The 27,922-nt window shown below is 42.2% G+C and overlaps 1 protein-coding gene and 1 long non-coding RNA gene across 2 annotated transcripts in view; both read left to right on the top strand.

The window, feature by feature from the left end:
• The window catches only part of NAMPT (nicotinamide phosphoribosyltransferase), a 278,571-nt gene that overhangs the window by 11,031 nt on the left and 239,618 nt on the right, over window positions 1-27,922 (top strand). The window lies entirely within an intron of this gene.
• Window positions 47-10,516, top strand: LOC147750595 (uncharacterized). Its single transcript, XR_015310127.1, has 2 exons — window positions 47-1,260; window positions 6,099-10,516. It is a non-coding gene; the product is annotated as an uncharacterized LOC147750595 (long non-coding RNA).

Genomic DNA, 27,922 nt, shown 5'->3' with positions numbered 1-27,922 from the left:
CTTGCCTAAGGTGCCCTGTACCATAGCCCAACGACCCTCAGTGTGCGATAATATTGGGAGGAAAAGGTATACTTTTTAAAATCAAAATAAGGACAGCCCTTGCGTATGTGGAGAACGAGGACACCACCTTATATCCCGGCCTTTTATGTTCAATATTGGGTTCTCTTTGCTTGCACAAATGCGTTTACTGTAGAAAAGCAATTTGGATTTTATGGCTCTCTAGATATGCTATTACATGCCTGATCTAAAAAAATTTTTTTTAGGGGTATTGAGGCCACAAACATTCCACGTTATACAGTTGTATCGCTCACCCATCCCTACTGCTGCACTGTTTGATTCTATACTGAGGTGATAACGCACTCATGTCTAACAAAAGCATACTCCGATCTGCGCCTGTTTCCGATCTGTGAATCACAACAAAATCACCAATTTTGTACCATAAAACTCTCCTCCCCCCACCCACTTTGGCAGCCCCAATTCGCCAAAGCCATTACCCCGGTCAACTGCCCCTCCCAACAAAAGACTCCATACAACCAGAACATGATGGGGTACTCCCATGGGGGAGAACATAGTGGCGCATACCTCTCCCCGTAATAATAGGGTGGGGGCCACCATTGGATGTGTGGATGTGTAGATTACTGTTAATGACCTACCCGCTACCAGAAAGGGACACTTGCTGTGTGATTATCCAGAGCAGTCAGGCATGTCCTTCCCATCAGAAGCGATCTAGTCCCACATTGTAAGCCCCATCTCATCAGCACTCAGTTGTCCATCACAAATACTACTACTGTCACTCATTTTATAGCCATACTCCTCCACCATTGCTAGAACACATTAGTCTAAAGGCTGCAGTCCTCACGATCTGCCAATTGTAACACTCTCCACGGTCTATACTAGACGATACATTTACACTAATGGAGGTTCTACCCGCCATCTCTGCTACTTCATCCAGGAAAACACCTGGCCTAAACGGCTTTCCAGCTGAATTTCTGAAGAGTTTCTCATCCCTCCTAGCCACCCACTTGCTCCTGCTTCTTGAGCAGGTAGTACAACAACTCTGCTGCTTGACCTTCAGTCCGGCACCTTTACGGCCCTGCTTAAGCCAGGTAGGCTACCAATGCTCTGTGCCTCCTGCCAGCCTATTTCCTTGCTTAATATAGAATCCAAAATCTTGACAAAAATGCTGGCCACAGGGCTAACTATCTTAGTCCAATCGCTGGTCCATGAGGATCAAAATGAATTCATGCCCAGCAGGAGCACGTCATTGTCTTTTTTTTTTTTTTTTTTATAATATTTATTAAATTTTCGCAAAATTTTTCCAAGTAATCCAACATGTTTACAGCACATACCATTTCCTCTGGTGGTTCTATATACATTTATCTATACATTTCCAATACAATAAAGCATAAAAATAGCGTAGATAGAGAATAAAGTGAGTATATACATATTGTAAACTACATACTATCCAGATCCAAACCATATTCAAAGCATCAAAAAATGGAAGAGAAAACATACATATACAAAAAAAAAAATTAATTATTTATCATCCTTTCTTATGTTACAAAATTTGTCCTATTACTTTTCCACCTCTTAATAGGTTGCCATATTATATCACCTAATATTTTAGCCCTTCTGCCTTTCCTGGCATATATTGCTTTTTCCAAATTGAATATAGTGAGAAGACTGGCTACCCATTCCGAGAACAGTGGTGGAGTCTTACTCAGCCAATTCCTAGCTATGCAAATACGATAAACTGCCATTGAAACAAAGATAAACTCTACTGGGATATCTACCGCCGTATCCGCCACCCCTAAAATAACTAATTTATCTTCAAGTTTAATTTTAATCTTCAATGTTTTATCCAAAAATTCTTCGATGGCCGTTTTCAAAGTAAATAATTGTGGACATTGCGAGAACAGATGTATAATATCTGCCCTATTCGCATTACACCTAGGACATGCTGTTCCCGTTGTCCCACCCCACTGGGCAATCCTAGCCGGTGTGTGATAAAGTGAGAACACAGTTTTAAAATGCTGTGACTGTAGGGTTGCCGAGCATAGCACTGTACTACCCAAATCCAATGACTCTTGAAAAAGTTCTGAGCCTACCCCCAACTTTTCCATCCATTTCTGCGAGTATTTCTCCCTTTCATCTGCTTTATTTTCTTTCAATTCAGCGTATAGTTGCCTTATCGTGCATTTATCAGTTGTTTCTATATATTCCATAAACTTGCAATGTCCCATCCCTGCCGTGCCACCTTGCTTTTGTACTAAGAAGCTCCTGGTTTGAAGATATTTAAAAAAACTATTTTGTTCTAAACCAAATTTCCTTTTGAGCAACCCAAACTCTATCATATTACCCTGACTATCCAATAGATTCCCTATCTTTACTATGCCTTTGCTATACCAATCATGCATGGTGGCATCCTTAAAAATCTCACTCGGTAAAGAGCAGTTTGTATATAATCTTGTATAATTATTGTATCTGCCTAATCCAAATTTTTTGGCCACTCCTTTCCACACCCTATATACTGCTACCAAGGTCTTAAATCTCGTGTGTTTAAAATACGTATAGTCAATGGTGTTTAAGAGCCCGTTCTCAGTCTCCTCGCCCAAAAGTATCTTATAAACATTGGGTAATCCTACATTCATTCCTATTGGATGTTCTGATCCTCCCCCACCTAATAACAACCTACTATACTGTAATACTGCAGCCCAATAATACAGCCTGAAGTCCGGTGCTCCCCACACTTCCTTTTTCCCTCCCCACAGTTAAGTGCCTATATGCTCTCCTTGTTTTCCCTTTAACCCAGATAAATTTATTCAGAATCGCTTCTAATTTATTAAACCATAAAGTATCAAAAAATAGTGGTATGGATCTAAATAAATATAAAACTTTGGGGAATGTTACCATTTTAATAACGTTAATTCGGCCCATTAAGGTCAGGTGTAGATTATTTATTCTCTCCGTGTTTGTTTTAATTTTTCCCAGTAGCGGGCACATGTTGATTTCTACTAACCTATCTAAGTCAGCTGTAATTTTCACCCCTAGGTATGTAACTTCAGGTGCTGTTCTTACATCCTGAAAATTTACCCAGTTATTCTGTATTATTTGAGTTTTGCTTTTATTCAGTGAATACCCAGCGAACCTACCAAAATGTGCAGCCTCTTGTTCAATTTCTATAATGGCTGTCCTTGGGTCTGGTGTGACTATTGCCACATCGTCTGCGTATGCAAGCGTTTTATAGTCCTGACCATGAAATCCAATCGGGAGAATATTTGGGTTTCCCTCTAGTCTTCTCAAAAAAGGGTCTAAATATAAGGCAAAGAGTAGTGGTGACGCCGGGCAGCCCTGTCTCGTACCTCGCTTTATACTTATGCTCTCGGTATACCCTCTGTTTATCCTAACTTTAGCTGTTGGGTTTAAATAAAGTGCTTTAATAGCCCTTATATAGCCTGTGCCTATCCCAAACCAGCCCAAGACTTCCCACAGATAGCTCCAGGAAACCCTGTCAAAGGCCTTTTCTGCATCCAAAAAGATAGCAGAGGCAGGGTCTCCTGCAGCACCCGCCGCGTCCAAGATGGTGATCATTCTCCTTGTATGTTCTGTGGTCCCTTTACCTGGAATAAAGCCATGTTGCGTTGTGTAAACCAGCCCCTCAATTACCCTGCTAAGCCTAAGTGAGAGTGCCTTGGAGTATATTTTTACATCCGCGTTTATAAGTGTGATTGGCCTATATGAGCCAGGATCCAAATGTGTTTTATTCTTTTTCAAGATAACCACAATACTTGCTCCAGCCCATGATAGTGGTATATTTTCCCCCATCTGTGCTTGCCTTAGAATTTCTAACATATCAACCCCCAGCACTTCCCAGAAGGTTTTATAGAATTCTGCTGGAATTTGATCGGGCCCTGCGGCCTTCCCAGGAGGGAGTTTCATTACTGCATTATATATTTCGCCCAATGTAAATGGTAAGTCCATTGCCTCTTTATCCTCTAACATCAGTTCTTTATGGGGGATTCCTGCCAAGTACTCCTCTATCACCTCCGCCCCAGTTTCCTGATCTTGTTCATACAGTTCTGCATAAAATTCCCTAAACACCTCCCTCACATCCTCCACTTTAGTTACAACATTTCCTCCTTTATTCTTAATTTCTTTGATTTCCCCGGCTGCCAGGTCTTGTCTGACACGGACTGCTAGCAAGTGTCCCACCCTTTCGTTAAACTCGTAGCATTTTTCTTTTTTTGCTAAGTAATTACTCGCTGCTTTGTTTGCCAATCTTTCACCAGACTCTGCTTTTTTTAGTTCTATTTCTAATAGAATCTGCTCGATGGGTGCATGGCTTACGACCGCCTGAATAAGTTATTGTTCTAACCTCATTAAGTCTTTTAGCCTGTTAGTCATTTCCAGCTTCTCTTTCTTACTCTTATGTAGAGTATATGCCAGTGTTTCCCCCCTTATACCTGCCTTAAATGCGTCCCAAACCATTCCTGTAGTTGCCGTACCTCTATTTACCTCCCAGAATTGTCTAATCCATACCTTCATTCTATTAACATAGTCGGGTTCCTTAAGTAACCTCCTTTCAAATGTCCAGTTATATTCTTTACGACTTACATTGCAATTTCGGGATATAGAGAGTACCAATGGATTGTGGTCTGAAAGGACCCGGGGTAGCATTTCAATTTTCACTTCTGAAACTAAGGGGCTCGAAACTAAGAAGTAGTCCAGTCTTGCTACACTCTTGTGGGGAGCTGAATAGAACGTACTACCTGACCCTGCAGGATTATATGCGGACCAGACATCTACCAGTGCATTATTATACATTAGATTAGCAATAGCCCTTCTTGTTCTTCTCTTCCGATCTCCCGACATCCCCCCTCCCGTCATACCCAACCCTGTCAGACCATTGATATTAAAATCCCCGCAAAAGATTACTGGTTCTGGCCATGAAGCCAATTCTGTATCTAACAATTCGAATAGGTCAGGTTCATCTTCGTTCGGACCATAAACAGAGACAATTGTGTATCTGACCCCAGTTGATATTTCTCCCTCTACCATTACCCATCTACCTTCGTCGTCTACCTTATTCCTTTTTACTAGTAGAAAACCCTTTTTTGCGAGAATAGCGACTCCCTTTGACTTAATATCTTGCTGTGTATATGCTAAGATTTCATACCCTAGCTGCTCCATAAGGTATTTGTCCTTCCCTCTCACATGTGTCTCCTGGAGACAGATAACATCCAAATTTAATGATCTACACATGGCCGCTACTTTCTGTCTCTTCCCACCATCATTCAGCCCACAAATATTAAATGTAGCAAATCTTATTGCCATTTGATTTTGAAATATTGGTCTCACAATCACTCTCCTCAGATCTTTTTATTGTTGCCACCTGGTTGTGCCTACAAACCTTCATGCTTTGTGCTGTGCATATCCTTACCTCCTGTCCACCACCTTCCCCACCCCCCCCCCCTCCCTCAACCCCCCTTTTCCCCCCCTCCCCTTACTGTCCCCCCCCCCCTGCTACAGGCAAATAGGTCAATCCTGACCTATGTGTGGCTGCTCCCTACTGTAGTGTCGCCTCCTTCTCCTACCCAAATTACTCCCATTAAGATATACCGTGCTCTTAAGTTTTCATATACTACCTATACTGGCTCCGATTCCCTACTTTTCCTACTTTTCTGATTCTCTGTGATCTCAGCGAGGTATTCACCTGCCTTTACTTCTGAGAAAAACATCCTGGTGCGTCCCCCTGTGATAACTTTTAGCTTAGATGGGTACATCAGGTATGCCTCAGAGCCCTGCCGTTGGAACGGGGTGATAAGCTGCCTTAGTTTCCACCTCCTTTCCACCGTTGCATGACAGAAGTCAGGCCTGGTAAAAAAGGTAATTCCTTCCACTGACTTTTTCCTATCTGGTCTTGCTGTCTCCATGATTTCCTGCCTAGCCAGAAAGTTACCAAAAAAAACCAGCATTGCTCTAGGTAACTCATTCTGGTTCGCTCCTCTTCCACCCTTCTGTGTTAGCGGGAATCTGTGTGCCCTCTGTACTTCCAGCTCCCATTGCCACTGTGCCTCTGGGTATGCATCTTTTAATAGTTTAATCATTGTCTATGTAGACTTCACACTACCCTTTCCTACATTGGCCACTTGTCAGGTCGACCTGCCCTCCTCTTCATTAATTACGAAAAAGCATTTGATACTGTCCTTTGGCCTGTCCTGTTTCAAATACTTCGATGTATGACCTTCGGGCCCCAATTCCTCGCTGTAATTAAGGCATTGTATGATCGCTCTACAGCGAGGGTCTGGGTCAATGGGACAGTGGATAAGTGTGGCAAAATGATTAGAGCGGCAGACCCTGATGCAGAGGTCTAGCCCAGGACCAGGGTTCAATTCCCCGCCTCGGCGGGTCTTGGGCTCAAAATTCCAAGGACCTGATAATTCTTGCCTCGGTGCCTATTCCAATCATGGAGTCACAGTCTGCAACTGTGGGTAATAGCTTGCTTAATCCCCACAGCGCTAAGGATGCCTGGCCTCCACCTTGGGGGTGCCCAGGAGTGTACGCCTCACATGGAAAGCCAGGTATTCGTACAAGGGCCTTGAGACCCTTGCGTGTGAGTAGTGCGCTATAAAAGTATCAATTTACAATTTTACTTTCAATGCTCTTCTCTATCTGGCACGGCACGAAGCTGGGATGCCCATTGCCTCCCTTACTCTTCGCCATGGTGATTGAACCCATGGCGAATTGGCTTGGAATAGACGCCCAGATTCAAGGCTTCTGCATTGCAAGCATAGAGTGGCGTTCTATGTGGATGATATGCTGCTCTACCTGCAGTCTCCTCAGATGACTTTGCCACAACTTATTAGAAAGCTGGAAGTCTATAGAGATGCGGCGGGTCTGTGTGTCAGTTGGGACAAGTCACAGTACATCCACTTTGTTGGATTGCCCCTCTAAAAGGCGCTGCACACACTTCTTATACGCTGTAATCTGACTCATTCAATTTTCCTATTTTCACTGTATATATATTATAAACCAGAAAGGCACTGGAATATGGGGCACTCTAGCTCATCTAGTTGCACACAATGTGGCGACCCCATTGGATGCTTCTACCATGTTATTTGGTCTTTTCTGGTCATACAAGCCTACTGGACCTCAGTCCACACATGCACACTTTAGGTAGTGGTGGAGCTGGATCCTAAAGTGGTACTTCTTGGGATGATAGAGGGATGGCTAGATACTGTGCACCATCGGCTATTTGCAGTTAATGGATATGTGGTAGCTAAATGAGACATTGCAAATCCGCCCCTGTTGGCTACTTAGAGCAGGGGTTTTCAAACTGTGGGGTGCGACCCAAACCCCCCCAAGCGATGCAAAGGGGGTCGCGCATTCCCAGTCACACTTTTGCCCAGGCCCAAGGGCTTCAGCCCCCCTCTTCCACTGTCCTGTCTCTCTGCCCGGGCTGCTGCAGTGCAACTCTAGCTGCTCGGGGCTCAGCTGGGCAGTGTCTGGAGTCTTATCTCCGGCACGCCCATCAGTTTTTCACAGGTCTTTAAAGACCATTTACATGCCTTTGTAAACTGGTTATAGAGGCTTAGTGTTTTTTCCTGGGTCCAGTACCCCCTGGGTCCCCACGCTGCCTATTCCTGCTGTGAAAAGGAATATAAAGTAGGGTTGCCAAAAGAAAAAGGCCTGCCGTGTGTTGTTTAAAGTGCCTGCAGACCTCCTCTGGGTCTCCTCATCCTAGTCACAGGCCTTTGGCCCACCCACACATGTGAGGTATCATTTTACTCGGGAGAACAAGGGGAACGCTGGGTGGTAGGACATTTTACTGCCTTGAATTTTTTAGCGAATTAAGCTTTGCAGTGGATTCAGGGTAGGAGAATGATACCTCGCTGGAGTCCCCTGGGAGTCTAGTTTCCAGAAATGTATGGGTTAGGTAGGTTTCCCTACATGGCCGCCGAGCCCAGGGCCAAAAACTCATGGGAACCCCATTGCAAAACCAGGTTGCTTTGTGATAGGTAATTTTGATGTCGCCTCATTAGGTTTTGGGCCCTTGCCTGTTGCGGGTCCTTGAATCACCCACGCAAGTGAGGTACCATTTTTATCAGGAGACTTGGGGGAACGCTGGGTGGGTGGAAATTTGTGTGAGCACAGTGATGCCACACATTTACACACACACATGTGTGAAAAAACTATTTTTTTTCAGCTACATTTAAGGTTTGCTAGGGATTCTGGAAAAAGGAACGTTGGAGGATCCACGCAAGCCATACCCCCTTGAAAGCCCCCGGGTGTCTACTTTCCAGAAATGTGTGGGTTTGCTAGATTTCCCTAGATGGCAACCGAGGAAGGAGTGAAAAACCCATGTGACCCCCCCCTAGCTAAACCAATTAATAAAAAAAAAAATAAGTTGTTTACTTGTGCAGCGTGAAAATTTGGGCGCAATATTGCAAGGAAAATATGACGGACATTGTGAGTTTTGCAGGATATTGTGGATAAAATTAATTGTTCGATTTCCCCAGAGAGACATCACCATGTACTCCCATGGGTTTTCAACAATATCTACAATTGGTAGGTTATTCGTAGGTGGAATGTACACCTTGGCAGAGAGGCTAAAAAAACCAAGATCCCTGCACAGCCATCTATTCCTCAAACACACACACATACTCGTTGGATTTGGCACGAGGGCGAGTGATGGTTCAGTATATATCATTTTTATTAACAATAGATTTCACAAAAATGAAATGTTCTGTCAATAAATAAATGCATAAAAACCGAACCAGTGACTCTCAACTCGTGAGCTGTAAAGCCACGACAAGGCACCAACCGTTTTACAGGCCATTCACGCACCTTTCATATCTGATACACACCAGGCTATACACACCATCCGGAAGGAAAAGCAACACATTTCAACATTCACAAAAAGGGACAAGGTACACCCTACTTCAGAAAGAGAAAAAAGACCAATATTACTGCACAGCCATCTAATCCGCAAGCACACACACATACTGGTTGGATCTAGCACGAGGGCGAGTGATGATTCAGTACATACAATTGTATTCACAAGTTATTTCACAAAAATGAAATGCACTGCGAATAATTGAAAGTATAAGAAACTGACCCACTGACTCACAGCTCGTGAGCAGTAAAGCCACGTCAAGGCACCAACCTCTTTGCAGGCCATTCATACACCTTTCATATGTGTGACACATACAAAACATTCACACCGCCAGCCACAGGCCCATCACATTACAACACTCACACCAGCAGACAGAGCCATTCAAGGGCCCATCACTTTCACACGCCCACATTCCTGACACAGCAACTACACAAAATGATGGACTGCGTGGAGTGTCGCTCAACTAGCAGTGTGTGTAGTGACCAATAGAAAGTAACTACTCACACACCGCCAGCCAAGCGCCAGTCCACCCACACCACCATCCAAGCACCAGGCCATGCACACCGCCAGCCAAGCTCCACTCCTGCACACTGCCAGCCAAGCTCCACTCCTGCACACTGCCAGCCAAGCTCCACTCCCGCACACTGCCAGCCAAGCGCCACACCACGCACACCGCCAGCCAAGCGCCACACCACGCACACCGCCAGCCAAGCGCCACACCACGCACACCGCCAGCCAAACGCCACACCACGCACACTGCCAGCCAAGCACCACTCCACCCAAACCGCCAGCCAAGCACCAGCCTACACACACCGCCATCACATTTTGAATTATTTTAAACAAAACAAACAAAATAATTGCAAATAGATAAAATTCTAGTAACACAAAATCTGTAACTAAATACATTGCACAAATGCCAACATAATAAAAAATACAATTTATTAAAAAAAACACAGACCAGGCAGTACATTTTACCACTCATGGATACTCCCAAAAATTATTTTGTGTGTGGTAAGTGTGATGTACATAGATTCTGTCCATGTTGTTCTAACATGGAATCCTGGTTATAAGTAATTCCTAGATTTGACAGTTGATATGCACCTAGTGATGGCTGAGAGATGTCAGAAGTCACCTTATTACACTGGCGACGATCGCGTGTGAAGGATATAGGTGTACTTGAAGGAAGAAGAGGTCGAGAAAACAACCTCCACATCGAGAGGAATTTTAAAAAAGAAAACGAGGAAGGCGGAGCTGTACCTGGAATTCAACAAGGTAGTCTATGTTGAAGCGGATTACTGGTGGGTGATTCGGCAGGTTGTTTGGATAAATTTTTAACAAAACTCCGTGGTGTGAAGCCCAGTGATGTCAGAGGTGCGCGAGATTTGAGCGCAAGATAGCTTTGACGTGGGAGGAGTTTTGTGTTCCAAGCCTCGTCTTCGTTTGCTTGCAAGGGCACATGGGAAGAAACAAGTTCTATCGGCAAAAGAAAAGAGACTTGTGTTGCAAGCCTCGTTTTGAATGAGGCGCAAGGGTGCTTGGGAGAAAAGAAGCTCAATCGCCTAGTAGAAAAAAGTCAACTTGTTGTACGGCGGACATCTTTGATTTAAAAAAAAAAAGAAAGTTTAGTTTAGAAAATCGTGAGGAATGTAAGCAAATGAAATTTGAAAGAATAACTCAGGCGCAATGGTGTAGAAAACGAATATACAGAGGAGGAGACCATTTGGGAGGAAGATTACATTTGTCGGGTCACTTTAAAGAGGCGACACTTTTGTTGGAAGAAATCATACGTATTCTGTTGGTGCTTGTGGTGACAGGCACACCTTGTTCTTGTTCAGAAACTATATTTAAAAGAGGAGAAACTTCTTCAAGGACAAGGAGTTGGTGCTTAAGGTGAAAAGCACACCTGAAGTGTTTTTTCTTGATGTGTTTAAAGGAATACGTTAATGTATAAACTATATTTGAAAAGAAATGTTTAATTAATATGTGCACTTAGTTAGTGTATCATAGCCTTTGTAGAAATATTTTTTTTTTTTTTGAGAAAGGGGTGAGGTGCAGATAGAATTGTTTTCTGTTGTGAAGTTTATTATATTGGTAAAGGTGTGTGAAAATGCAGAATGTGACTTCTCCACCGTTTTTTCTTAATGATCCAGGGGCTCCACCCATTAGGTGGAAAAAATGGAAAAAAATGTTTGAAAATTGCGCAAGGGTCTGTGGCACAAATCTTAGTGCTGAAAGGAAAAATGCACTCTTGATGCATTGCATTGGAGGAGAAGGGCAGGAAGTTTTGGAGAATTTACCTACTTTAAGTCCAGCAGATCAGAGGGGACTTAATGAATATGAAATATGTATAAAACAATTAGACTTACATTTTTTACCAAAAGTAAGCACAATTATGGAGGGATTATTTTGGATTGTGAGAACAAGGAAAGGATGAAACGGTTGAACAGTTTGTAACTGCTTTAAGGAAATTAGCTTATAGCTGTAAGTTTGGGGAGTTAACTTAGGAGAGGATACATGATCAGTTTATGCTTAGATGTACAAATGACAAAATAAGAGAAGAACTTTGGACGAAGGACGAGCCACCTTTGGATGAAGTGATTATTATTGCTAAGTGTGTGGAACACATGGTTGTGTGTGGGTGAGTTGAGCAAAGCAGGCAAAAATGGATGCAGTAATGAAAAGGTAGAAGAAGTTCAGGTTCAAGAAGTGAAGAATGTTGATGAGAAAAAGAAGGATTCTGTTGATGCGAAATGTGGTTTAAGTGATAATCAATCTAACAAAGCAATTGTAGAAAAAAAAATGAAAGTACTTTTCAAGGTAATTGCTACAGATATGGGAGATTAGGACATATGGCAAATGATAAAAACTGTCCAGTTTTGAAAGCGACCTGCAATGTGTGCGGGAGGAAAGGTCATTTTTGGAAAAAATTGTCGTCCAAGATTCAGAAGAGATTCTAGGGTTGAAACTAAAGAAGTTACATTTCAAATTAATGAAGACAAATTGGAACATCCTTCTGACTGGGTTAGTGTAGGTGGAGTTAGAATTAAGATAAAGTTTGATTTGTGCTCACACTTGACATTTGTTTCAAAAGAGGATTTTTTAAAATATTTCAAAGAGAAAGTAATACTAAAAATCAGATGTCAAACCAACTGAATATGGAAAAAATCCAATAAAAATGTTAGGTTGGTTCACGGAAAACATTGAATACAATGGGAGATTCGTAGTTGGGAAAATTTATGTTGCGGAAAAAGGGGACAGCTTTATTAGCTGGTCGCATCAAGCAAATTTGGGTGTGGTACTCAATCCGAATGCAAAACCATCTATTCAGGTACAATCTGTGGATGGTGAAGGAGAGGAAGTTGTGAGAAACATTAACCACATCGCTGCTGTGCATTTTCCCCTCCTGTGCTGAAAAAATTGAAAATGCCAATTGAAAATGCCTGAGTTCATGACGAGCTCAGCTCGTCATAAGCACAGCTCCACTGTGCCTCATGACGAGCTGAGCTCGTCATGAGCATCGAAGGGGTTAAAGAATTGTTTTCTGAAAACTTGGATGTTTGAGAGGTTACAAACACAAAATAAGGTTGAAATCTGGTGTAATTCTAGTTGCAGAAAAAGTTAGGCGTGTGCCAATTTGCATGCAGGATGCGGTAAAGAAATTGTTTGACTATTGAAAACTGGGGTGATTGAGGCTGTAGAAGCAACTGTATGGTTGGCCCCCATTGTCGTCGCGAACGAGATTAGTCTCTGTGTGAACCTTCGGGCTTTGAATAAGGAGGTAATTGTTGATAAATTTCCTCTTCCAAACATTGAAGAGTTGCATGCAACATTGGATGGAGCATGTTATTTTGCTACGTTAGATATGGCTTCGGCCTATCATCGGGTTCCTTTGAGTTTAGAATCGCAAGAGTTGGCGGCTTTCATAACTCCTTTCGGTTCTTATAAATTCAAAAGAATGCAGTTTGGCCTAATTTCAGCTGCCTCGGTGTTTCAGCAGATTATGAATAACTTGTTTAAAGGTGTTAATGGCGTAAAATGTTATCAAGACAATGTCTTAATTTGTGGCAGAACTAAGGAAGATCATGATGATAGGTTAAGATGTGTGCTGGAGAAAATGTTGAAAGCAGGGTTATCTCTCAGACGTGACAAGTGTAAGTTTGGAGTGACAGAATTAGATTATTTGGGTCATCATATTTCCGGTTTTGGTGTGAGACCTAAGTATGATTTGGTAAGAACAATTGAGGAACTGAAGGAACCATGTTCAAAGGAGGAACTTTTGTCTTTTTTGGGCATGGCAGAATGTTACAATAAATGTATTAATAACTTTGCAGATAAGACAGAAATTAAGGAGTATGATGTGTAGGAAAAGTGAGTTTGTTTGGACCGATGAATGCAATGCGGAATTTGTACAAGTTAAAAAGGATCTCAAACATGCTCCGAATCGTCAGACACTTAGACCAGGTGATCCTACTTTCATTGTAACGGATGCAAGCTGTAAAGGACTGGGAGCATTGTTGTTTCAAGTTAGGAATGGTGGTGAAGAACTCATTGCTTGTGCCTCTAGGTGTTTGAAGGGTGCTGAATTAAATTATTCGGTGATTGAAAAGGAGGCGCTTGCCATTTTCTGGGCTGTAAATAAGTTTAGAAAATTTGTTTGGGGTTGTCCATTTGTTGTAAGGTCAGACCACAAACCATTAATAGAGATTTTGGAAAAACATGTCTTGATGCTGTTTCTGCAAGAATTAGAAGACGTGTAATTGCTCTTCAGGAATTTGATTTTAAGTTTGAATATATTCCTGGCAGTACCAATGTTTCTGCTGATTGTTTGTCACGTTTGGTGAATTGTGTAGGAGATTTGGAAAAAGAGGAGAATGATGATGGCAGAATTGAGTAGAGTGAAGTCAGAGTTTGTGATATTACCTTGGGTGCCATAAAGGAAGATGAGTGGAAGGAGGAATTAGCTATGGATAGTCAGCTGGTTGAAGTTATGCATTTTCTATCTAAAAATTTAAATGAGAAGTTAGCAAAACCTTGGTCATTCATTTCTCATGAGTTGGCTGTGTTGAATGGAGTTCTAGCAAGAGGAACTAGATGAATTCCTCCAGTGAGTTTGAGGAAAAACATTATCAATATGGCTCATGTTGGTCATTTAGGAATTTCGAAAACTAAGGAGCGTATCAGACAAGATTTTTGGTGGCCAGGTCTTGATTTGATGATGGAGAGAGCAGTTCGTGACTGTGTGGCTTGTCAATTGAGTGACAAGGTTCTCAAACCTAGGTGTCCACCTATGGTTTGCAGAAAATTACCATTATATCCTTGGGATGAAGTTGCAATAGATATTGTTGGTCCATTGCATGGTGAGCAGAATACTCCTTATTTGTTTGTGTTGATGGACTTAACTCTCGGTGGGTGGAAGTTAGTGCGGTGCAAGATGTTACTTCTCGTTGTGTGATAACTTTTCTGGATTCTAGATTCAAAAGAGAAAGTTTCCCAAAGTACTTGCTTTGGGATAATGGCCCACAATTTTGTTCAGTTGAGTTAGGTTACTTGTCTGCTTGTGGTGTAGTTCACAAAAAGATCTCATTAGATCACCCAGAGTCTAATGGTTCATTTGAAAGGTTTAACAAAACGTTGAAAGAAGGAATCCAGTTAGCAAGAGTAAATTCACTAGATTGGAAGGTAGAATTGCAGATTAGAATTTCAGCTTATCGTTTCTCTCCCCATTTCACAACTGGGAAAACTCCCTTTGAGCTCTTTAGGGGTAGGTCTTCAAACACTAATTTGTGTCCTGGTTAGATGAATTTGGATAAAGGTTTAAAAGACAATAGTATTGGTCAATGGAGAAAAAGAGTTGAAGCTACAGAGGAAAAGGAAAATCTACTATGATGTGAGGAAAAATGTCATGGTTCCCAATTTCAAAATTGGAGACATGGCAAAAATTAGAGTTCCTTTGGGTTGAAAGAAATGGTCTAAGTTTACAGATGTTAAGAAAATTGTGAAAATGAACAAAAATACTGTGAAAACAGATGGTGGTCTCATTTGGAAATTTAATCTGGTTGCACATTTACCTGTTTGTGATCCGTGTAATGTTCAGATGCCTTCTGTTTCTTCTGGGAGATGTGTTTCTAATTCTGATGCAAGGATTACTCTCTCCTGCATGAGTAACAGAGTTACTAGAGCTCCTGTTTATCTAAAGGATTTTGTTTAGTTATATGTTTCAAGTAATGTTTACTGTTATAGGCAAATGTTTACTCTTGTAGACATGTTCAAATTTATTATTCATATAGAAAGGGAGATGTGTGATGTACATAGATTATGTCCATGTTGTTCTAACATGTAAATGTATGAAACTTATATAGCGCAGGACTTACCCTGGGGCATCTCCGCGCTTGCTTAGGGAACCCGTCCTGGTATTCCCCTGTGGGATAACCCTGGAAGGGTATCCACAAGGTGAAAGCCAGGCATCCCGCCGCGAAGGGCCAATGTGGAGATTAAGCAAGCTATTGCCCAGAGTCGCAGAGTGTGAACCCGTGAGTCGAGAAGGCACCGGAGCGAGAATTATCGAGTCCATGGGATTATTGAGCCCAAGACCCGCCGAGGCGGGGAATTGAACCCTGGTCCAGGGCCGAAACTCAAGCTCCAGGTCTGCCGCCTCTAACCCCTGAGCCACACTTCTCCACTTGGAATCCTGGTTATAAATAAATCCTAGATTTGACAGTTGATGTGGACCTAGTGATTGCTGAGGTTGTACAATAAAGACCTCTTGATTTACGAACCACTTGATGTCAGATGTCGCCTTATTACAGTTAGCTCTATAACAAGCAGGCACACACCGCCCAGGGTTAGAAGGACACCCAGGGCAGTAAAGACGAGTCTCCTTCCGCTAACCTCTTCGCCAACAGACTCTACATCTCCTAGTGGGAAAGTCTTTTGTAGATGTGGGAGGAATGTAATCCGGAAAGTGGCGATCTTTCAATCGAGCCACATCCTCCACCACTCCAAATTTAGGAACACTTACTTGCGCCACAACAACAAGGCTAGATATCACAGAGTGCTGAAACTGAAGAAATGTCAACTTTGACCCAGGAGAACACTCCTTCAACACAATAAAAGCATTGAAAGTTGCGAAGTTGAAAAAATGGATGGCCAACTTCTTATACCAAACATAAGCCTTCCGAATTGCAGTGTAAGGTTCTAACCTCTGATCTACTCTATCAACACCACCCATGTGCTTATTGTAGTCCAGAATGCACACAGGTTTGTTCACTTCAGCAACCTGACCCCAAACTGGCAGAGGTGAAGTACTCTCATCATGGATGGTAGTCAGCATATACACATCCCTTCTGTCCACAAATTTCACAGCTAGTAGTTCACTACAACGTAAGGAACTGCACCAACCCCTCTGAAGTTTCTTGAAAACAAGCTCCTTTGGAAAACCTTTGCGATTAGAGCAGATTGTGCCACATGCAAAAGTGTCCACTTTAAACAATTCCTTAAACAATTGCACAGCAGTTTAGAAGTTATCAAGGTACAAATGGTGGCCTCTGTTGAACAGTCTTCTAGCAAGATCTCACACAATTTTCTCTGACACTCCAAAAGTGGACAGACAACCAGGGGGGTCAATAGTGGAATCTCAACCAGTTTACACACGAAAATTAAAAACATACCCTGTCATGCTCTCAGACAACATATACAGTTTAATTGCATAGCGTACCCCCTTGCTAGGGATGTACTGCCTAAAAACCAAACGACCCTTGAACAAACCAAAGACTCATCAAAAGATATTTCTTTCCCTGGAATGTAAATCTCTGAAAATCGATCAACAAAGTGATCAAGAACAAGCTGAATCTTAAAAAGACGGTCACAGTCAGGGTGACTACGTAGCAACGCCAAAGATTTATCCACGAAATGCAACATACATAGCAAAAGTTAATACCGATCACAAGTCATAACAGCTGGAAATATGGCTGTTTCCATCAAGGGACTGGTAGACCAATATAAAGCCAGGTTCGGCTTCTTTAACACCATGGCTGCTTGAGGTATTTATCTCCTGTGCTGGGCCATTATGAGAATGTGTGTGGTCATGACTAGCTCAGCTCGTCAGGAGCACTGTGCCTCATGACGAGCTCAGCTCGTCATGAGCACCGAAGGGGTTAACAAACCCATCAATAAAGTCAAACCCAGAAACTTCTTCAGCTCTTCCAGATTTGTGGGAGTCCACCGGGTAGCTCTAGAGTGGGGCCTAAGTTTGTCACTGTTGACCCTCAAAAACTGTTCAGCATACAAATTAGTCTGCTCAACAATCTCACCCAAAAACACATCATCCATAAATAACTGAAAATACTGTATAGGCAAAAAGTTTTCACAATCCACTCTACACCCTGCATCACCGCTAAAGGCAGGCAACACCGGCTGCACCATGTTAGGATCAACCCAGAGTCCAACACTTCCAGTAGGAAGACTAGCAGCCTCCGGCTGCAATCCAGATGCCTCTTGCACCATCGGCACAGCAGTGTCCTCCTCTAAAACAGGCCCTTCATCTGCACTGAGAGTACCATCATCATCCGCTAATTCCATGCGGAGAGAAACCTCACTGCCAGAATCTTCCTCTCCCTCAGACGCACTGTCAGTGTCATAATCCGGCCCAGAGGAAGACTCGAGAAGCATACCAACCACCTGCTGAGCAGTCATTCTACGGCTAACCATAATGATTACTAATAAAAGTAACTTGTCACACAAGTCAACAACAACAATCACTATGTAAAATAAGCAATGAACAAAATTCACCTTTATCAAAAATACCTATACACTGCAAAACAAAACCACTCACTTGCCTGAAGCAGCTAAACTCACCACCACGTACTCTGCACAGACACAGTATGGATCAGCCGTATCCCGCTAAAAAAGGAAGAGAAAACAAAAATACACATAAGACAATGCAAAACACATCACAAAGATTTTCATGCTCAAAACTGTAACTAAATGCCACTATGACACCGCTTTCCAAAAAAAAATTAATACATTGCAATATTACTCATTTAGAGTACATACAACAAAAATAATTTTTCTTACCTAAAAAATGCAACTACACAAAACTGCAGAACAACCGCCGTTGAAATCGCAAACGGGAAGCAAAAGTTTTACACTAGATTTAAAAAGAAGAAAAAAAAATTAAAATCACATATTCAAAAAATGCACCAGTCCACCTGCCAAGCTAAAGGGGTAGGTGGGCCTAACAGTATAAAATCAAAAGGGTAGCAACCCTTGCCCATGAGGCCACCCACACCAAAACAAAAATTAAAAAAACTCTGGTGTCTAGTGGCTTCTGCCCACCTTGGGGACAGATGGGACTAAACACATTCTGCTACTCTACCACTCAAAGAGGGAGTAAAGGTCACAATCGTCCTCCCATGAAGGGGGAACGACCCATGTCCAAGGGGCGGATCCCCAACATAAAAATAAATCCTGGTGCCCTAGTGACCCATAAAAAAAAAACCCAGCAAAACTGCCCTTCAAGGTGATACCAATGATGATGGACGGAGCACTTGAGCAAATCTAACACTCACCCCCAGTCAACTGATCTTGGTTTAATCCATCATCATTATTTAGCTCAATTCACCAACCCAGGTCAGACTTGGCCAAATGCAAATCAGACTTACCCTTTGCGCTTTGATTGCCCTAAGTTGGCAGACGTGGGTCCCTTGCTCACTTTGCCACTGGACTCAAGCTAACCTGGCTGATTAGCCAGTAAACAGTCGCATTATGGTTGTTTCCGGGCCAGGTAAGATATGGCTTGGCAGTTCGGGCTGGACTGCTCCCATGAGGCATAGGGTCAGACTAATTTGCATATGGCCATGTCTGAAATGGGGTGCTGCAGTGAGCTAAATATATATATATAACATCATGGGCATGCCAAAATGGCAAGGCAAAATATTTGTGCCAAAAAAGGGTAGTGACCTTTGCCCTAGGTGACACTCCCCACTACATTTACACAATTGGCACAGTGTGTCAAATAAATCATTACAACTTTTATTTTGCCCCCCCCTCAAGGGGGGCAAACAAAGCTAAAAGGATGGCCCCCAAAACATAAACAAAGAAATTGGGCGTCCAAAAAAGGCCTCCAAGGGGAGTGACCCTTGCCCAAGGGGCCACTCTCCAGCACATCTCAAAATGTAAAATAAATTTGCCCCCAAGAGGGGAGCGACCCTAGTCTTGGATGGTCACTCCCCTACACAAAAAAAGTGTGCTACCTAAAATGGCACCCAAGGGGAGTGACCCATGCCGAAGGGGCCACTCCCCAACACATCCTTTTAAATTTTGAAGAAATTGACCCCCCCCGGTGGGCAGCCAAAGGCTTACGAAATGCTCCCTAAAGGGGAGCGACCCTTGCCTAAGGGGTCGCTCCCCAAAACTGAATAAATAATTTTTTCGATGAACTATAATGGCCCCCGTGAGAGTGGCCCTTGCCCAAGGGGCCACTCCTCCCCCCCCCCCCCCCCCCCCCCCAAACAATGCCCGATTTTGTTAATTTTTTTATAAATAAAGTTTTGCCCCCTCCCGGGTGGCGAAAAACTTAAGAAAATATGCCCCCTAAACGGGAGCGACCCTTGCCCAAGGGGCCGCTCCCTAAACCAACAAACTTTGCCAATATTAAAAAAAAAAAAAATCCCTGTTGTCTAGTTGGCATTCCTGCTGCACGATCGTGCAGCAGGAATGCTCTAAAGAGGCATTGAGGGAAAGGAAAACCCTTTCCTTTCCCCCGATGCCTCTTTAGTTTAAATCCCCCCAGCCCCCAAACTTACCTGTTTCCCCTCCGACGCACAGGAAGCAAATGACTTCCCCGCACGTCTGAGGAGAAAGGGAACCTCGCACGCTGATGTCATTAATGACGCGGGCGGGGGGAGGCAGAGGAAGGTCTTCCCCTGCCTTCACCTCAAACGATGGAGATCGGGCACCCACGGAGCGCTGGCGCCCCCGTGGGTGGGGCTCATGACTAGCTGAGCTCGTCATGAGCACCTGAGCACTGTATGTCATGACGAGCTCAGCTTGTCATGAGCATACAAGGGATTAAGGGACCCCTTCTCCCGGCCAGGGTCAGGGGAGCTTCTAATGTGTCAGCACGTATTCCTGCAGAGTGGAAGGCCCTTCACAAAGGTTGACTAGAAATCTTTCTGATGTTAATTGCTATATTTTGGTTATAAACAGGTAGTGATGGGGTGAAATCTTTCCTCAGTGTTACTGTGTGTAAAAATGAATTTCAAAATAATGAAGCAATGCTATCCCAAAATACGCTGCATCACATAACATAATTTACATTTTCTTCCCACACAATTTAGTCAAGCCTGTCGCGTAATTTGGTCCTCACCTGCCTCATAATTCCAGTAGCCCTGCCTACAGGTTTAGAAATTTTTGTCAGGAGGTGGTCCTTACACTTCAATGTTTACAGGGGGGTCTTGGCATCCAAAAGTTTGAAGACCTCTGACTTAGAGGGAAGGTAGGAATTTCTGTTGTAATGCTGAAAAGGAGATATATATATATAATTCGAGAGGCTGTGCCTAGAAGCATGCAAAAGTTGGGGGGCAGGGTCCTCCTAGCGAGGGCATACTGCTTTCTCTTGGATACTATCCTCTTCAATGGGACGATTTAGATGACATCTACTGACTTACGTGGGTAATGGGGGATATTCTGCACCAGGGGATGAAGCCTCTTTGCCCTGCTCAGACTCAGTGCCAACACATTGTCCGAAAGCACAACATTCGTTTTGTTAACCATTTTTAAGTGACACCAGTGTTGGTGTGCTGCATTTGCCATGTTTTGTGCACTAAAATGCCTTGCTGCTTCTCCTTTTACTTGAATTTTACAAACTTTTCAGCAGAGTGTGCACCTTTTTCAGTTGTAGAATTCTAGCTACAATGGTCAGAGAACTCTCGTTTCTAGGAAGTGGACCTTCAATTAAGTGCTCTCACTAGATTAATCAGTCAATTAATATAGTTTACAGTAATGAAGTCTGTCTCTTTCATATATATATGATCTTGCTGCTACGGTTGCATGTGGGAGCTTCACAACAAGTATTCAGGATGATTTCGAAAGTACTCCATGTTTTCCGTGTTACTTGAAGATAATGCACCTGGAAAACACATGAAGCCAACAGAATTCCTACAGGCATCCAACAAAACGAATGTCCCTTTTTGCCTAATACCTTGAAGCTTCATATAACGTTAATTCTTGGAAATCCACAGGGAAATGTAATCTTGTCTGTGACTTACTTCATCCTACTTTCTTCTTGTTACCCGATTTTCCTTCATTTAGCAATTTTTTTGTCTTTAAGGAATATATCTACCTTAAAGACCATTGCTTTTTCAGAGTTTGATCGCAGTAAAGCCTTGTCTCCACTGACTTGCCCCCCTGGCTTTTTTATATGTGTTTGTAATGGGTACAAATATCTGATGACACATTGCAAGGGAATTGTACTGTAATTGCATTTTGGAGAAAAAGGTGAGCTGTAGAGCTGAGAGATACAAATGAGCAGAGACAATCATCGCGTGTGCAGCAGCACTGTGAAAGATTCACACGAGTAAAAGGTTAACTTAAAACATGGTATAAATGGAGGGTTAATGGAAGGTAGTGGAGCTGATGTAAATACTGATGCAAGTGTGGATTGTACTGAACCCTGTCGAAATGGAAAATTCAGATAAAAATCCTCGAACAAAACCCACTCAGATTTGTGGGGGAAAGACCCATTAAAGAAACTCAATATTTTTTAATAACTGAGGTTGATTTTAACCTGATTTGTAATAAAATAATTTATTGGAACAAAAGGTTACAATGTTTAGCCTGGTCTCCGAAATGGAAAAGTGACACATCCTTTTCACTATAAGGTGTCTAGCCTAACCTCTTCTCCAGCTATTATGGGTTGAAAGTAATGAATTATCGCCGGAGAAATACTATAAAACAGCACACTGGCAATGCTTGATATAGAAAGTGCACTGGTGTGTGATTAGTTCGTAAATAGATTTCCTCCGACGCTCAACTTTTGTGGCCCCACTGCCACGAAGCCACTTCAACACTAGGTCAAACCCAACAAATAAACAGGAGTGTCAAATTTGTAAATGATGATCTGTTCCAAAGTTCACAGATGATTATCTATTTCTTCAGTATTAGGTCAACAAGTCATGATGTAGTCATTCAGGAGTCTTGTGAGTTGCTAGGAATCCACTTTTATTCAACATATGTAATTTTGAGAGAAGCAGTCTTCAACACTTTTTTAAACTTGGCAGAAACAGTTTGATAATCCCAGCCAATGCTTTTTGTCTCATTGGGACTTCATCAAGGTTGGTCAATATCTCAGTGTTGTATTCCACCTGGTGTAAGGTCCCACAATCGTTCCAAAATTCATCAAGGTTACAGTCTCGTACCAATAGATGGTGCATCGTATTACCAACATATCTTCCTCAATTCTGCTCCCTGGGCCGTCCATCGTATCCACACCATGGCTGAGCTAAATTAACTGTTCCTGTCAAGTTTAAATGTGATGAAGACGGCTTCTGTCAAATTTACTACACATTTTGAATAAATGACTCCCAAGTGTCTACGTTATGGCTTGAGAGGTTAGTGTTTTTATTTGTATTTTGTACAGTCTTCAGCACTACGGCAAGTCCAGTTGTTAACGCCTCAGGGCAACAACAGTCCAAACTTTAGGGAAAGTGAGTTTATGGAGAAAATATAGCAGTGGTGGTACAGTTACTGTTGCTAAAGTAATGATACATTTATATTTATGAGTTACTGAAAGATGAGATTGTATTCATTTACAGTTGGGACTGCGTGAGGATTAGGTGAAGGAAAATATGTTTTAATGTGTAAAATCATAGATTTCATTACAAGACCAGAGGCTACCATTATGCAGATTTCTTTTAATGCGACTCCAAGCATCCACTTAGAAGCAATACATCATAAAGTGAAGCAGTTTTAGAACAGAATCTTCATGTAGAAAAGCCATGAGCATTGAACAGTATGCCTCTTTTAAATGCAGCTCCAGGCAGATAAGTACTACTTAGCCATTATTCCTTGTCTATGACCTACTCGAGAGCGATTGATTCATATTGTTTTATCGTGTTATGTTTTTGCGTCTACTCGTAACCTCTTTGTAGGGCTTATTTACAGACTAAGTACCTGATCTCCAATTTACAGAGATCAGCTACTCCCCCTGTTGCCCCCCCCCCTCAACACCACCCTACCAAAATTTGGACTCTCACCCCGGTGCTATCAGAGTTCCATGCTTCAGGAAACTCCCTGGCACTGCATTACCTCACCACACGGCCTCTGGGTCCGAGGGCTCTCTGCCCCAACTCGCTCCCAACTGTCCGGTTCTCGGATGGCCGCCCCCTTCCTTCCAATTACCTAAACGCGTAGCAAGGGGCAAACATTCTCTCTGCCTTGGCACGATCCCTTCCCAGGGTCCCAACAAAATGGAGAAAAGAACCTCAGAAACTATCTCGTCAGGGCATAACAGACCCGTGGAGCGGAGATTAACCTCGATCTACTGCTAGCTTGGACACCATCTCAACTTAAACTCTTTCTGAAACATTTCACCTCAAGGCTGAGCTTTGTGATCTAGACTTTTTGCATTGTTCTAAACTATCTTCATATAAGAATTTCACTGAAACTATAACATTCAAGAAAATTCAACAGTACATTGCTTTCAATCTAAATCATTCTGTCAGGAGAGCGATTGTTCTGTTTCGGTTCGGTATTTTACCAGTCAAAACTGTAACAGCCAAATGGCACTTAAAGGAAAACTCTAAATGTAATCTGTGTAATGGAGGAAAGCAAGATGTCAAGCATTTAATGTTTGCCTGTTTAAATCCAAAGGTGGTAACGGCAAGGAAGCGGTACTTGCAAGCCATACACATTAAATGTAGGATTAACTTAGCAAATGAACTGATCACGCTATGTAAATTCCCGCCAAATGAATTTGTTTGTTACAACTTTTATACATTTCTAAAATCTTTTTTGACATTGTATTAGCACAAGAAATTTTACTGTTGTAAATAACCTGAATTTTATTTTTAAAATATTTGTGGTCCTCAGTTGAGTACCAAAGCACATAAAAATAAATAAACTTGAAACTAGACCCGTGGCCAAGGAGTAATAAATATACCATATTTTATAAAAAAAAAAGAGGCTAAGCAGAGGCATGCCTACGCGAATCCTCTACATTCAAGAGGTTCCCTTGGTAACACCCAGCTGCAGCCAATCGCACGAGCGATTTCAACATCTAATCTCCTGACCGTTAAATTGTCTTGACGATCAGCAGCTGCATAAGGACCACAAGTACATTTTTAGCCTCTTTATAAACAAGCTGGAATTTACTTACCTTCTCTCACTCTGAGCCATGTGAGCCTTTAATACCTTAACTAGTGAAGCTTCCGAGCAATTCTGAGTTCAGGGGTGTGGAATGTAATAAAATATCTACTTGTCCATGGGGCCGGTTGCTGAATATATTTACTTGTCCTGTAACAAAATCCACCTGTGCCTTTTGTGCCATGCAATGCAGCGACAAATAATGGCAGCAAACTCATTATGTAAGATGCAGCCTCTCTGATTATGCCAGGGCTCATACCACAGTAGGGTTTGAATACAAGCAATTCCCTTATTTTGTCACGTTTTCGCAGACCTACGTACTGGGGCCGAAGGTAGTGATAAGGAATAGTTCCAGGGTTGGAATGCCCTTTTGAGTCTATGCAAACCTACTAACTTGCATGTTTTAAGGGTTTTCACCAACTTTTCTCTGCTCTTTTCCCATGCTGAGAAAGGTTGGCAACTTACTCCTGACAAAATGGCAGACATAATACGTCTTCCAGAGCTTGGAAAAAGTGGTTGGAGGGAAATTTAAATTCTAAACATTCGAGATTTTCTCGTGAGCACATTTACACATGCATACTTGCTACTACTTAAATGCAGTTGACCAATGTTTTTTAGGAGTACTATTTTTTGGCCTACTTCTGTACATTCTTGTGAATTAACAAAAAGGCATAAATCTGCACTTAATGCAAGGACATATTCTGTGGGTGCACTTTTGAGACTTAAAAAAAAAATTGGTCCCCTAATTAGATTTGCCGTTAACTATGGCCTTTTTGAGTTTTATTAAAATTCTCCCTCTTGCTCCCTCTCTCTCACTTCACTGTGAGCCAGAAACTACTGTGGCAATGTGTGCTTTTTGAGACTTAAAACAATTTTTGCTTTTGCCAATGTTTGTTATAATGTTGAGGGACTGGCAGCTCCTACACCAATAAGGTTTTAAAAAAAACCATGTCCAAGCAAGATACACCTTGGCAAAACCACGGCTGACCACCAATTTGAGATCGAGCGGCTTTGCCAAGGCTTGTTTATTTTTATTTTTCCCACAATCTTATTGAAACTGGTTACAGTGATTTTTTCCATTTTGAATATTTGTGGGAAATAATAACATGCCTCTACTCGTTTTACTAAATGATGCTGCAAAGAAATAGTACCTTAAGTTTTACAGTTGTTTAGTGAAATGTTTTTTCTACTAGCAGTTTTTTGTGAACGTTTTATAAGCAAAGAATCATCAATCTTGCTTTCAAGCTTCTGCAAATATTTGCATCTAATCAGATGGAATTCTGGGAGCATTTTACATAGCCCCATGTTGCTAAACATTTCAAACGTTAGTACCCATTTTTATAGTGGAGTCCGATCTTACAACATTTACATAGAGCGCTCACCCTAATAATAAAGGCTTTGCATTATTGAATCATAAATACATGTTTGAGCAGCATTAACACATGGACACCAATATTGCCTTAACAGACAATTCCCTTCGCTGATCCATAATGTGGCACTGTAAACTGGCAGCTGAAGGATTTGTGCTGTAGGGGATTGGGCTTACTTGTCCCAGGGACAAATGAACATAAAGACTTGTTGCCCTGGATCTCAAACTATATGTCCTGAGCGTCGGGCTATAGGAATTTAACATCCCTGCTACCCTAACTAGTGAAGCTTCTGAGCCATTCTGAGCTTTTCATACTCTTACTAGTGAAGCAATTTTTTTTTAAGTTATACCTAATATAATGTCTGACATGGAACCAAATGAGGCAGAGGCACATATGCAGCATGAATAATGATGCCTTTAAAAGAATTATTCAAAAGGAAATGCATTCCTGCATGCTTGAGAGCCTAAATCAAGTAATGTCAAATAAAAGAACACTATCTGTAGAAGAAGACGACAGAACTGAAATCCCGAACCTCCCAAAAATGAGGATAATAATGTTAATAAGGGGGAATAAAGGGGAAAAAGGTTAAAGAAGACTAAGAACGCCGAAGATCTGACCCCCCCCCCGAGCACACTGGGAGGTCCTAGCACCTCATACACAATGGGAGGTCTAAGCACCTCTACCTTTAAAGAAGGAATTTGTACCTTAAATATATCAGGTGTTCTAAGCAGCACAACTTATCAAGGTGTCCAAAGCTGCACAAATCATCCAAGTGCTCATTACAGTATACAAAATAATGGAATGAAGGAAGAAGAGGCTGTAAACACCAGCCTACTGGGTGAATATGTACATGACTTGGAGGAGGATGATTCAGAGTTTGACAGTCAAGTTACATAGTAAGAATTCCCATCTTCCTCAAACGAAATCCTAACTAACCCCCTAGGTGAGGAAATGTTCTCTCCATATAACATTAAACACCCAAGAAGCTCTGAATGGTGGCCTCAAGACCATGTGGCCAAGTTAATTAAAAAATGGCTCAGAAGCCCAAATGAACAAAAATCTGAATCATACTCTTGAAATCCTTGAGAAAGTTATAAAAGCGCTAGAGATCTCTCACACAGCGGCACTTGGTAATAGCTCCTTCTTAGCCTCACTAAGTTAAAGTACGAATACAATGCAATTCTCAACCAAAGAGCAGGAGTATGGATAAACAAATTCAAGGCACAAACTATGCGAGGGTAATAAAGCCGGCAAATTCCTCGCGTCTTACCTCAAACATAAGAAAAAACATATTGCGTCCATTAAAGACCAGGCCAATAACCTCCACACCAAACACAATAACATCCTGCACACATTCCAATCTTTTTATAAGGATCTCTACAAAAATAAGTTAACGTTTGACTCGGAGGCTTGCTCCAAATACTTATTCGTTAGACCTCCCTAAACTCTCCGAGGCGGATCGCTCCAAGTTGGATCCCCATTCACAGTACAGGAAATCTCCACTTCCATCAAATCACTTAAAAACAATAAAGCCCCTGACCCTGATGGCTTCTCAGCCAATTTTTATAAGGAATATATGGGATCAATCAGCCCGGTCCTCTTAACCCTCTTCCAATCCTTTTGATCCAAGGGTGCTGTTACTGATTCTATGAGCGAGGCCACCATTCTTACTATTCCAAAAGAAGAGAAAGACCTCCTTCTGACAAAAAATTATCGACCACTCTCCCTTATAAATTTAGATTGTAAAATCTGTGCTAAAATCCTAGCCACCTGACTGAACTCATTTCTCCCCAAGCTAATCAGTAACTCGCAAGTGGGGTTCATCAAACACCGGCTATCCAATGATAACACCAGATTACTCTGCCATGTCTTGGAGAGAAAGCCAAAATAACTGCCACTCCTTCCGTCGCCATCATCCTCGACGCTGAAAAGGCGTTTGATAGGGTGTTGTGGCTTTTCTTACAACACTATATGCAATTCTTTAATTTGGGTAAGCCCTTTATAGATATGGTCTTGGCTCTATATTCCTCATCAGCCCGTATTGCCATAAATGGCTCCCTTTCAGTCTGGAACAAGGCACAAGTCAGGGTTGTCCCCTCTCTCCAGCCCTCTTCCTTCTTGCCCTTGAACCACTCTTAGCTGCCATTAAGAGCAACGAAAACATCAAAGGGGTGGAATTCGATAATTTGCGAGTGAAATCGGCGGCATACGCAGATGACATCCTTGTGGTCACTGAACAGCCAGAATCCTCCATTGAGGGCCTCATGTCCACCATAGAAACCTATTCCTTACATTC

The sequence above is a fragment of the Lissotriton vulgaris genome, chromosome 1_1 (genome assembly GCF_964263255.1).
Source record: "Lissotriton vulgaris chromosome 1_1, aLisVul1.2, whole genome shotgun sequence".
In the NCBI taxonomy this organism is placed as follows: Eukaryota; Metazoa; Chordata; class Amphibia; order Caudata; family Salamandridae; genus Lissotriton; species Lissotriton vulgaris.
This window is presented reverse-complemented; position numbering and strand designations above follow the sequence as displayed.